The following is a 14181-nucleotide window of genomic DNA, read 5'->3' as shown; positions in this document are numbered from 1 at the left end:
TGATTTCCAACCTATCTTCTCACATTTATAAAATGTATTTTGATCCTATTGCTTCCTCCCTTCTCCCTCTCTCCCTCCCCATTTCTCAGTATACTGCTTACTTTTTCACAGAGGGACAAGGAACAAGACGTATTAGAATTCTTACATTTGTAATTCGACTTCTACAGGGACTGAGAGAATAAGGTAATGACTCCCAGGACAGGATCAGGAACATAGTAAAACCTTTCTCAACACAAACAAACAAACAAACAAACAAACAAAACAACACATTCTGCCTTACACAAAAACAGTAAAAGTCAAGTACTGTTTAAATAAATAATACCTTATTACTTTCATATATTCTAGTGACAAAATGAAATCTCTGAAATTTTTTATAAAATCTGTGGTAGAGACGGGAGAGATGGCTCAGTAATTAATTGCCTTTTCCGATTTTTTCAGAGGACCCAGATTTATTTCCCAGCATCCACATTATGGGTCATACTCACCTAAAACTCCAGTTCAAAGCAATGGGTTGCCTTATTCTAGACTCTTAACTAATTATGCCTGCCCATGGCCACACATGCATGCAGAAAAGTATTCAGAAAGTAATAAAAATTAAAATCAGTAATTTTAAGAACACTTCAAGCAAGAGTTTTCCTGCTGTGCTCAAACCAAATTGCTATTAACATGGAAGGTTTTACTACACTGAGCTAGAGCTGAGATTCCAAAACTAGGTTGTTCTGTTTATCAGAGCTTGTTGTGAGTCTGGATGGAATCACTTAGTCTTCATATGTGAATTATAGAAGATTTAAAATTCCTTTCTAGAGGTCATTAAAGCATCTTTAGTAGCCTACAGATCCTACATTTTCTCTCCTCCTCATCCTTTGAGGTCATAAATCTCCCTGTGATTGGCACTTCTATTTAATGAGGTTAAAGGAAGCCTACAAACAGGTGCCAACTTCACTCTGACCACAAATCATAAATAAGACAGTCCAGTAGAAATTGAGCTTTAGGCTGGCTCCCATGAGCAATTCCTCCTATCTTAGCTCCCATGTATATATGGATGTAAACAAACATAATAAGTAGATAAAGATCAAAATCACAGAACTGTTTCACTGATGTAAATAATTAGACAATGTTGCATATTTTTCATTTACTCCAAATTAGAGGATTTACATAGTGAGTTAAATGAAATAATATTTTAAGGCTATACAGATGGAATGGCTCCTAAATCCCAAATTCATACTGGCTTTGCCTGTAGAGTTTTTAGGGGTAGAACGTACAAATGAAATTATAAGAACTCATCAAATTGTCAATGGAAAATTACAGTATTAAAAGCATTCATATGTTCCCAAAAGGTGGTTTGTATTGCCTATTTTAATGAAATGGATATTTGTACTTCTGCATAATTTTAAAAGTATAAATATGTGGATAACTCTGATATCCACAGTCATGGGAGTGACCATCTTTATAATATCTATTCTGCAGTATTCCGCTGTCATTTAAGATCCATTTTAAATGCTAATATGTCACTTTGTGTTTGTTAATTTCGGAAGTCACTCCAACATTCGACTTACTTATTTCAATGAGTGGTTAGGCATTTCATTTAGCTACTTTGTACCAAAAGCCCAAAGCAATTATTTTCAAATCTATATGCAAGGTATTCTTTTCAAGGAGTAGTCAATAGTGGGTCAATTATCAGTTTAAATACTGCATTGTGCATATGTGTCATACTGAGCCATTTAAAATTTGTTGAGAATGCTCAAAGTTAATTGTAAGAGACAAGATATGATGTTATGAATACAGGAATTAAGGTATACAGCACAAAACATTAAAATTGAGTGATCTACAATCCTAGCTGTGTAACTGTGATACATGAATCATTGATCTAATTATGTCTATATTTTATCCATAATAAAGTCAACTGGAATGATATACCTAAAGCCAATTATTATAACTGACTATTTTAATATAATTTCTTGGAATCAGAAAAAACACCTCTATTATTTGAGTCAGGGTTCATGTGACATTTCTGAGTTTTAAAAGTCAAGACACCCCAACATCAATAATCATTTCAGAAAAATAGATACTTCAAAATGATGTGCCAGCTATAGAGGAAAACCATCCTATTTTTTCTTTTAAAGGAAATAGCTCTGTGGGGTTAGCTGTATGCATTCCCAGTCACTGTGAATTTAAGGGCCATTTTTAGGCTCTTAAACAAGCCTGAGATGTTAAAATAAACAAATTCAGAGGAATGCCACTTCTCTTTTGCAGTCTTCTATTGTCCCAATGTCCCCTTCTTTTCTTGAGGGCTTTGGAGTTTCTCTTAGTTTCTCCCCCTATAATTGCAAGAGATATTTTAAATAAGAAGGGAAGCTAATTTGTTGTCCTGTTTCTTTTTGAGTTTATGTAGTACAATAGCACAGACTGAATAATCCTGATTGGACAGAAATTTACTAGGTCATACTTCTGCTCTCCGGGAAGATAAAGATTGACGTCTAGTCTTATGTAGCTGCTATCCTTGTTTCATCATTAATGATAAAACTGAAGCAGACAGTTTTTGTTGATTGATTCCCTGTTTTGTATTGAGAATTATGAATATTAATGAATATAGATAGAAGAGACAATGTGGCTGAATGAGTGTTAGACTACAATATGAAAGGAGGAGCTTAAGACCTTTTACTCTCTTGGTGGGGAATATTTATAAGGAACTGCAATCTTTAAAAACAGCTTTGAGATCTTTTCATTCAAATTACACCTTGATCACGGGTGAAGGCATAACCATGCAAGAAAAGAGAGACCTCCTTATCCAATTCCCTTTTAGAGACTACACTTTTGTGTACAGCTCTATATCCAACCTGGATTAGGAAATGTTGCCACTGTGAAGTTATAATTGAGTATAGTTATGTAAATTGGTTGACATTGGTAGGCAAGACAATCTTAGGAGACTGCCATCATAAATATGAACCAGCTTTGACTACATCTGCCAAGTAGTAGTATCCAAACTGTCTCAATGACAACAAGTTTCTTCAGGAATCTTTAAAACATACAATTTAAAGTAGCAAAATACTCAAAATTTTGTGCCAAAAGAAGCTTGTCTAAAAGCCAAAAGAAATAGCCACCAGATTCAGAGGGAGCCTGGCAAAGCATGCTGCTAATGCTTCAAAGCTACACACACACACACAGACACACACACACACACAGACACACAAACTCACACACACACACAAAGACATATATATATATATATATTCCTCTGTAGATGGCTCAGCATTTTGGAAGACTTGATTTTGGAAATGATTGCTGGTCTTGGGTTGACTTCTCTTTAAAAAATTCTGAAATATCATATACACAAAACTTGATTCACATAATAGAATTTTGCTAATTCCAGGGAGTTATAAAAACTAGCTTAAAGCATTATATATGCAATTTCTCTGCTTATTCTGTATTTTCCTAACATTTATTTAAACAAGAAAAATCAAACATTCCCTTGCTGAAATGGAATTCATTAATCAATAATAATAAGTCTTCTTTAGTTTTCAAAATAAATGAGTAGAACTACATTGTACATTTGCAAGTGGCTCTGTGAGCTGTATTTCCCAGGAATAAATAGTCATAGTAGTCCATAAATCTGGTCGTAACTTTTTGATCATAGAGAACTGGAATGTTGCAGATACAGAGCCAAATTGTCTTGAAGTATCCGTAGTTTTCTTTCTTTTTTTTTTAATATTTTTTTATTAGGTATTTTCCTCGTTTACATTTCCAATGCTATCCAAAAAGTCCCCAATACACTCCCCCCCCCAGTCCCCCACCCACCCATCCCCACCCCTTGGCCCTGGCATTCCCCTGTACTGGGGCATATAAAGTTGGCAAGTCCAATGGGCCTCTCTTTCCAGTGATGGCCGACTAGGCCATCTTTTGATACAAATGCAGCTAGAGTCAAGAGCTCTGGGGTACTGGTTAGTTCATAATAATAATCCACCCATGGGGTTGCAGTTCCCTTTAGCTCCTTGGGTACTTTCTCTAGCTCCTCCATTGGGGTCCTGTGATCCATCCAATAGCTGACTGTGAGCATCCACTTCTGTGTTTGCTAGGCCCCGGCATTGTCTCACAAGAGATAGCTATATCTGGGTCCTTTCAGCAAAATCTTGCTAGTGTATGCAATGGTGTCAGCGTTTGGAAGCTGATTATGGGATGGATCCCTGGATATGGCAGTCTTTAGGTAGTTTTCTTAATAACTATCAATGAGCACCTCAGTGTCTGACTTAGTATCTTTTAAATTGTCTGGTAATACTCAGAGCATGTATTAACATGTCTGTTCCTTCCACGGCATTATAAGCTGGGTGTGTTGCCACACAATGCATTTGAAAACTGGTACGTTGACATAAACAACCAGCATAATGGGTTTGCTGAAGAGTGCAGTAAACTTCTTGTTTTATGACTTGTGTGTGAATATAAACATTCCCATAAATTCAAAATGGAGCACATTATTTACGCCAACTAGAAGTCATATTGCTAGACTATTGCCACACATATTAGATTGGAAGGAAACAGTCACTTACTCACTCTGGAAGAGCTGAGTTTCTAAAGATGATATGAATAGTCCTCAGGAGAAATGCCATTAAAGCAAAACATAATTGAAATGCATTTTTAAATCTATTATCGTTGTTGTTGTTTTTGTTATTTGCATACATAGCAAGATATGCTGCACAATTTCATTCTGCTTAGAAACAAAAGAAGACCAATGATAAGTGAGTAACAACAGCTTTTCAGAGAAACAAAAAACAGCATATTCTGGCCAAAAAAAAAAATATTTTGGAATTAACACGACAACAGTGCACTATATATTGTATTCTGCATTCAGGAAACCTACATCAAAGGTTTGTTAAAGGTTATGAACAGGAGTAGTCTGGTGGCCATGTCTGCTCTCTTACTGTTTTCTTTACATTCTCCTTGGCGCGAGTGCCTGTGTGTGTGTGTGTGTGTAGGTACTGGAGAATATCAGGGGTTAAGATCACTTGGAGCCCTCCTACCTCCTTAGTCTTGCCAACTATCCTACTGCCCCACCATGTGGTTGCTGTAACTAGACTGAAGTCCTCTGATAAAGTCCTGAGCATCTGTCATACATCTCTCTCTGTCATGTCCCTTAGAAGAATTTTTAACCTAAAAAAATTGAAACTTCAACAGTTTTCACTAACTCTAGATTTTTTCTGAGTTCTACAATTACTGACTAAATTTTTATGTGTATGTGTACATCGTTTTACTTGATTCAGCAATGTGGAAATACTAAAAATATAATCACTGTAAATAATGACTCAACTTCTGTCATCTTTATGCTAACATAAATATAATATCCAGATATATCATCTGTAAAACACACACCTAAACCATCCCTAACACCTCTTGCCTCATAGTTCTGCATGAAAAGCATGCTAAGCTCTCCATCAAAATTTCACAGAACAGTGCATTCAAAGCAAACACTAAATGAAATTAAAATCCAGTCATTGGAGACTAATTTATTAAATTACTTTCAGGGCAATGTGACTTCACTGAAGTATTAAGACAATAATGACAACAAATACTTTGAATCTGTGTAGCTTCAGCTCTCCCCCAAAACTGTTGTGAAGAATTAGAAATGAATTCCAGGATAGAATTTTTATGGGATATTTACTTGGATAGCAGTGGCTGATTTGCTGAGTGCATTATACACACCGCTCAGACATGCCAGTGCCTTTTCTTGAGATTGCTCAGATCTTTGTATTCTTGGTAACTCCAATTCAATTGTTACTAACATTGAAGTTAAGCTTCTCTTTTGGAGAGTTTCATAGGCGTGATTCTTGAATCTTCTGTTAAAGGATTTCTGCAGTTCCCTCCTCTGAGACCTTCAATGTAGCTGTCTTTATGAGCATCTTTAATCTCAAAAGGACATTACAGAGGTAACTTCTCCTGTAATTGGACAGTAGGATTCCAGAAACAGATTCTTGGAGTGAGCCCCATATCATTGCCTGATCTTTTGTTGACATTGTGGTTTAGGTTGTGGAGAATTTGTTGTTGTTGTTGTTGCATTTCTGTAGCTGAGGGTGGCCTTGAACTACTCATACTCTTGACTTCAACTCAAGGGGGCTTAGGTTGGAGAACATGTATGTCACCATACACAGCTGAGCATCTTCTTTTCTTAAAACAATGTGTTCAGAATCAAGTTCTGTTTATAACATTCCCCATGAGTATATATTGTGTTTGCTTCCTGATATGGAAATTCATATTTCAAGCTTAGATGGAATATAACACTGGTTGAAGTCAACGAATATAGAATAATAAGAGAATTTTAAGCTGGATTTTTTAGATTAGGTGTTGTCTTTTCATTAGAAGTAACAATTTTATGAACAAAGATGTTATTATCTAGGAATTCACTTATACTATCAGCAATGTATGGACCTTCAAGTGAGGATGTGACAACTCTTTAAATTATAATAGGAAGAAATACATCTAAACATTCCTAGAAAATAGATGATAGTCACGAGCCAATGACACTATGATGTGATGCCTCCATGTTTGTAAAAGAAGTATGTGGTTTTTAAAAGTTAGTCTCTGGAAGGGAGCAATTTCAAAAAGGCTGGCATCTGGGCGTGACTCATAAAATCCATTTGAATATCTCAGATTTTCCAAGTTATTTGCAAAGATATCAGGAACAGGGTGACATTAATTGTGTTTTTATTATTAGTTAAAAGTGCTTGGCTATTAGATATATAAATTTGTTTTAAAACTCTCTCTCTCTGTCTCTCTGTCTTTCTCTCTTCTCTCTCTCTCTCTCTCTCTCTCTCTCTCTCTCTCTCTCTCTCTCTCTCTCTGTCTCTCTCTCTCTCTCCTCTCTCTCTCTGTGATTCATACTATGGTGCCCAAGTGGAAATCATTATTATTGTCTAAAATCATTAAATCAGAAATCTGAGGGTGGTGGCAATAGCCATTGGGTATATCCAATTATGATGACCTTATTTTGGAGTCCCAACTGGTTTAGATATTGAATGTAAAAACATACAAGTACCTATAATACCAGCACTTTTCAGTGAGATGGGACATGGAAACAAGAAAATTCCTAGGAGCTTCTTGGCAAATTAACTGGAGTATGCAATCAGCAAGAAACCATGTTTCAATTCATGTGGAAAACAAGGACATAATGAGTCCAGCCCATGCTCTTTGGTTGTTTATTCAGTCTCTGGGATCTCCTACAGGTTAGTTGACTCTGTGTGTCTTCCTGTGGAGTGTCTGTCCTCTTCAGGTTTCTCAATTTGTCTTCCAACTCTTCTGCAAGACACCCAAGCACCATCTAATGTTTAGGTGTGAGTCTCCACTTTCCATGGCTGCTGGATGGAGCCTCTCAGGGAACAGTTATGCTAGGTTCCTGTCTGCAAACATAACAGAGTATCAAAGGGTTATGTAGATTAAACTCACTGTCTCAAGCCAGAACTGCAGCTCTGTGCTGACTCAGCTGTTTTCCAACCCTCATTTTCTTTCCTAAAAGCCCAGTCTCTTCTGCTATATTCTGATATGTGAGATAATGATTTGTATGTTAATTTCCTATTAGAGTTGCACTTCAGATGTACTAACTTCACCTCAAATGATTTTATCTTATCTTCATTTCCTACAACTCTCAGTTTGAATACATTCATTAAATTTACCTGAAAGTTTAGAACAGAGAGAAAGCATGAGATAGCAGGTGAGATTTCTATTGGAAAACACCATTACCTGCTAAAGAGATGGTGGAAGAATGCTTTCTGTTGGGATGTAACTGTTTCCTGCCCCACATTGTCAATTCAATCTCTTCTTCAATATTGACTCTTATGGCAGTGTTATTGAAAGCAAACAAAATATAATACTCAGATTCCAGTTTAGTATTTGCACTCTTTCATATTTTCTCAGAAAGGATTAATTATTTTAACTTACTGTACGTTTTGCTTGATCAGTAGCTTTTGATACTAAATGTGAAAGCTATGGTCTCCTGTAGGCTAATCAAGTGTTCCCCTGCCATTCACTAGACTCCCTTTGCTATATTTGTTCATAGAACCTTTAGACACATCCTATCAAACATTTGGTGTCATCTCTACTGCCCAATCTCCTTTAGTTTTAATTAGCTGAAGATCACACCTTGACAACTGTTTCCTGTGTCTTCAGCAGTCACAGCTGGCTTCATGTATATCAGAATAAAAGCTTTTCTGTTGTTCAATTGGAATAATGTCAAGATGATTGTTTGCATAATTCCTACAGTCAAGGAATTTTACAGTCATGAAACCATAGTCTGACTAGATGAAGAAAGCATCCCTTCTCTGCTAATTCACAGCATTTTGTTATGTGCATGAAGTTGGGAGATTTGAGCTTAAGTGAGCATCAATAGACATTTGAAAACTGAGTTAATCAGGTTGATGAAATTATTTTTGTGAATTTGGATTTATTTTCTCATTACTGTGATTAATCACAAAGATATCAATCAAATCAATGAACTAGTATTCCTAATGGGTTATTAAAATGACAAAAAATAATTCATTTGCGCCTGAATATTTTGACTGTTTTAATTATGTGCTCCATCAAAACTTTAGTGATTTAAAAAACGATTTGATGTTCTTCAACTTGACATGGATGCCACAGTAGTTTCTACAGAACAATATCACCTTTCAAAATTGTTGCATGAAATATGTTAATACTTGTTTCCTGTTTGTTTGTTTGGTTTTTTTTTTTTTTGGTTAGGTATTAACATATTAAGTATATGTAAATAATATAATCAATGACCAAGTGTCAATTCTTAGAAAATGAAGATATCAAGAATTTTTCAGGTTCTCCTTCAAGTTAGCCACTGGGGAAAAATGAATCATGGATAAGACTACTATATATGAGGCCTTTTTTCCACTGTGTTCTTAGTTTCCTTTGTTGAACATCAATGTCCTAAAGCATTAGTTATTTTTCATAGAAGTCATGTGTTTTACTACATACATACATACATGTGTATATACATATATGTGTTTGCTTGCACCTACTCACAAACGAGTGTTTGTGTGTATGTGTGTGTGGAGTTTGCCTTTTATCTTTGCCTTACCCAATAGAGTCTTTAAATCACCTTTCACCTAATACCTGCACTCCTATTTATATAATTCATAGTGTAAGACTAAATCTTTAGGGAAAATTAATGACTCTAAAAGCAGCATTTAATGGCAATGAGAATCATAAACCCAATATTAGAAATGTTTTAATTTGGGGGTTTGTCTTATTAAAAATTTATAATTAAATGAAGTATAAACTTTCCTGAGACTTTGTGCAGTGCAGAAGTCAATGTGATAATACAAATGAACCAGATAAACCAAAGGGAATAAACAAAATTTCTATGTTTTACAGTGAAAATGTATTCATGGTTAAAACTAACAATATATTTATGGATGGTTGGGTCCTAGTAAAGAGTCATAACTAACTGTAAACTTACAAAAATGGTAAAAAGCCATGCCAGAATGGTATCTAACATGGAGTTTCCTTGAGATCAAATAAATGATGCAAAAGTATATATATGAACATATATTCACATATAGGGTAATGAAGTGCACAATATTCATTAATAATGAGCAACCTTTCCTTAAATTTATAGTTGGGCTGAAATTAATTAGCCGCCAACCACTAGAGAACTTTCACATAATTATAGTGAACAAATGGCTTGAGTAGTTATTTATATTACAGAGAAATTCATGATTAGTTTGAAATTCAAAATAAGTAGATAAAATTCTCGCAGTAGCTACCAACCCAGGTAAGGAGAGAAATGATAAACTAGTTGGAATGTGAGTGGAGACTGTGTGTGTTATTAATGTATTATACTTCATGGATTAAATTAAAGATTCCATACTTTTATTAAACATTTTTATTTTATTATACTGCTAGCCATTTATACTTTAGTTTTTATTTGTTTATTTGTTTGTTTACTTACTTATTTGGGGTGTGTGTGGGCAGCAAATAGCAGAGGTCGGGAGACAAGGTGTTGGAGTCATTTCTCCACTACTACATGAGTTACCAGGATAATCAGACTTAGTGGCAATTTTCTTTATTCATCTTGCCATCTCTACCCTTACTATTTTGTTTTCATACTTACAATAAAATTATAGCATTATATTTTTATTTCTTTCCCTGACCACTTTTTGCCCACCCCTCCCCACTCCTGCATTAGTGACCTATAGAAATTTGCATTTGGGAGGCACTGAGATTTCCTCCTTCCATGGTAACATGCAGTCATTACTTGAGCATTCTTTTTTTTTATATTTATTTATTGATTATATGTAAGTACACTGTAGCTGTCTTCAGACACTCTAGAAGAGGGAGTCACATCTCCTTACGGATGGTTGTGAGCCACCATGTGGTTGCTGGGATTTGAACTCCGGACCTTTGGAAGAGCAGTCGGGTACTCTTACCCACTGAGCCATCTCACCAGCCCTACTTGAGCGTTCTTTAACAGCCGTGTTGTTGAATTATCAAGATGTATCTTGCCTGTCATTTATTGAGGAAAAAAACACTCACAAGACTTCTTAGTTTTCCAGTTCTTAAAATCGTCCTCCTCCATCTTTTAGGATGTCCACTAAGCTTTAGGTGTTATAGATTTGTCTGTTGAACAAGAGGATCAGTTAATAGCTCTACCTTTGTCATTTTGGACAGTTCCCTGTTGTTTATCTGAGATGCTGAGAGATGGTTCTTTGGTGAGGGTTATGAGCTGTGTTTATCTGTAGATACAAGTTTTATAGTGCAGGTGACATCAATGCTAACTAGAGCAGTGTTGAAAGTAGGCTCTCCTCTAAAATCCATGACTTCAGTAATTCCAGATAGTGGTTGGTTTTATAGCACAGGAAAGATTTTTCCCTTGTTAAGTGGGACTTATGTCCAGTTAGACCAATAGCTCTAAACCATTGGTTCACATCCCCTTAGTGGTTTAAATAACCCTTTCACAGAGTAGATACTACATATAATAGTCATTAAAATTCATAACAATGAGAATTACATCTAAGAGTAGGAGTAAAATTTTATGGTTGGGGCTTCACCACAGCATAAGAAAATATATTAAAGGGCTGCGGAATTAGAAAAGTTGAGAACCATTGAGTTAGAAAGCAGATAATGCCAAGATAAGCATGCTGCTATGATATAATTAGGAAATTCCTATTAAACTGGCATGTATTGCGATTTATAGACCTCACACCTGGGTATGATTATTGATTGTTTCTCTCTATCAAATTCATTGATTTCCTGGTACTATACAAGCTGGAACCCACAAAAGAGGCTGACTGTTAGAACAAGCTCAAACTTTGGAGTCCTGGATCTGAAATTTATGGTCTCTTTAGCAAAAGGAATTTAGCTTCAACCTATGAGAGGCAACCAATGGTAACAGTATCCTACACTCTTTTGGGAATCACTGGGGTTACCCTGACCAATGTCTTGATATGAGAATTCTCATAATTGTTACTCCTGCTTTTGCTACACAATCTATGGATCCTGTAACTGAGTGTCATCACTTCATTTAATACATATAATATTACTACATAATATATTAATTTTATGTATTAATATATTAAAAACATATTAAATGTGTGTGTTAATCATCAGTGCCATTTATCCCTTCTCCTTCCTTCTCTGTTCCTAAGGATTTCCTCACCCATTACCCATTCTCATTTGGGTGTATGCTGAGGTCATATATCTGGATATACAGTGGGTATAACTTTAGCTTCTCAAAATATCTCAGCACAATTTTTTTACTATTGTTAATTAAGCCTCTTAAGTTTACTTCCTACATGTGTAAAGCATCAAAACTTCAAATACTTATAGGTCAGAATGCAGATTGCCTAAAAGTTAGTAATCAGTGAGATATTAGGTAAATAGCAGAGAGCTCTCAGTTGTTATGTATTTATTTATTTTGCTTCTGACATTTCAATGAACACTTCAAAATAGAAGTAACTAACAAAAAAACCCTGAATGTATTACTACAAAAACATAAAAATATGTTATGGTCATTTTCCATTGCCAATATAGGTATAGTTTGTTATTTGAAAGACACATTTATTACTGAGAATGTCAGAATTAAGCTCTGAGATCCTTGGGAGTTGGAAAACAAAAACCCTTTTATTGAGCATCTGAAATTTTGTTGTTCAGCTTATATTCATTACTTTTTGTTGTTTTCTAATAAAATGTGAAGATGGTGTCACCAGTTCTTGGTCACTGTATATGATTTGCCTTTAAAAAAGGAACACTTCATGTTAGATAAAATTTAAGTACCACAACGGAATATTTTCTGCTCTTTTATGGAGACTTTGCTTCTCAAATTCCTCAATAAGAAGTCCCAAGAGTAGCCAGGCATGGTGGCACACACCTTTAATCCCAGCACTTGGGAGGCAGAGGCAGGCGGATTTTTGAATTCTAGGCCAGCCTGGTCTACAAAGTGAGTTCGAGGACAGCCAGGGCTACACAGAGAAGCCCTGTCTCGAAGAAAGAACAACAACAAAAAATTTAAAAAATAAAAAAAAATAAAAATAGAGAGTGAGAGAGAGAGAAAAAAAGGAAGTCCCAAGAGTAACTCAGTTGAGCATAGAGATTTGATTTGAGTTTGTCCCACTTGAAACTAATAACAAGGAGTGCAATTATGGGGGAGAAGAATTCTGCTTTTCAAAAAGGAAGATAATTACATTTGAAGTTGCACACATGCCATGGTTATTTTAATAAGGCAACTGAACAGTTTTGAAGGGTAATATTTTCTCTGCTGTTTAGATCAGTATCAAGTAATATGTCAAAGAATGCAGTCCATAGTGGCCAAGAGAGAGGCAGTGGAGGTGGGGCAGACATCAGCAAGAGAAGTTACATCTTGTGTTCCACTGTGGCCTTTCCAGTCACTCTTAAGTATACAGAATGGACTCTGAACTTTCTTTGTTGCTTTTGTTTTCTGGAAGAAATCATTGCATATGCATATGATAAAATATATGTATTCACTTGAAAGTATTGATAAATGTGTCTATCTTAAGTTTGACTCTTTTAATTCCCTTGTTGATAGACAATCAGTGGTAGCACTGATCTTAAAGCCAGGCACTCAGGAGGCAGGGGCAGTAGACTCTCAATGTTGAAGGCTAATCTGATCTACAGAGCAAATTCCAAGACAGCCAAAGCTACACAGAAATACCATGTCTCAAAAAAAGCAAACAAACAGTAACAACAATAGAAAAACAAAAACACAAACAAAATCCTTTGTTGTTACCAAATTACACCTTGTGAAATAAACAAATTATTTGTTGACAATTTAATATCCTATTTTTAAGTTTCATGGAAATTCTATAGCATTTTACTTAATTCCTCAGATTTTATAATTTTTAGTCTACTAAAAGTATAAACTGCTGTCCAAATTATTTTAACAATCATGTTTATTTTAAAGAAATTATGTAAAAACAACTTTTTAATTTTATAAGTAAATTAATTACAATTTTATTATGGCCTTTGCTTTCAATTTTTAGCAGATTATCTTTTTCTCATTTCATAAAAGTTACATGTCTCAAAATGTAATATAGGTGGTGTTTTTAATGAATAAGAAAATATGTCAAATAATCTTAAATTCAATGTACAATTAGTTCAATACAAAAGGAAAATCAACTTATAATGTAAAAGCAAGATCATAATTTTCCCCAGTACCCTGATGAAAACAATGAATTAGAAAAATAAGTGAACAACAGAATAACTAAAGCTAGACAAGTTACCTGTGCCAATGGCAAGTGTGGTTCAAGGAGCTGCAAAAAGACACAGGAGTATGGACAGGAACATAATGAAAAAATGTAGATTTACATAGGATAACAAAATATGCCCCCAAGTTAAGGTGGTCATTCTAATTTCAAAGCTTTAGAGAAATTAGTAACAAGGACAAAAGTAAATTTTAAAAATAATTATAAGAATAGTTGCACCAACGTATATTTATTATAATCTGAACACACACATATATATTTTTTTAATAAGAAACACTTCAGTTCTATTCCATGTCTGTGTATTCAGTGTCACCATCCCTGTAGGAGTTCCTGAAAGACTGAGGAGTAGAAATTAATTAATTCATATCATGTCACGTGTTCTTTGCCTTCAGTGATGAGAAGAATCAAAGGTGTCAGTTAGCTGTGGAAAGTTTTAGTTATCAGAAAAATCAAGCGAACTGATACACAATGTAAA

At 35.0% G+C, this 14181-nt stretch overlaps 1 protein-coding gene across 2 annotated transcripts in view; it reads left to right on the top strand.

The window, feature by feature from the left end:
* Window positions 1–14181, top strand: part of Cdh18 (cadherin 18) — a 917427-nt gene that overhangs the window by 386528 nt on the left and 516718 nt on the right. The window lies entirely within an intron of this gene.

Source organism: Mus caroli, unplaced genomic scaffold (assembly GCF_978045245.1).
Source record: "Mus caroli unplaced genomic scaffold, Mus_caroli_1 scaffold_16, whole genome shotgun sequence".
NCBI classification, from domain to species: Eukaryota; Metazoa; Chordata; class Mammalia; order Rodentia; family Muridae; genus Mus; species Mus caroli.
Note: the sequence above shows the minus strand (reverse complement) of the source record. Positions and strands in the feature narration are given on the sequence as shown.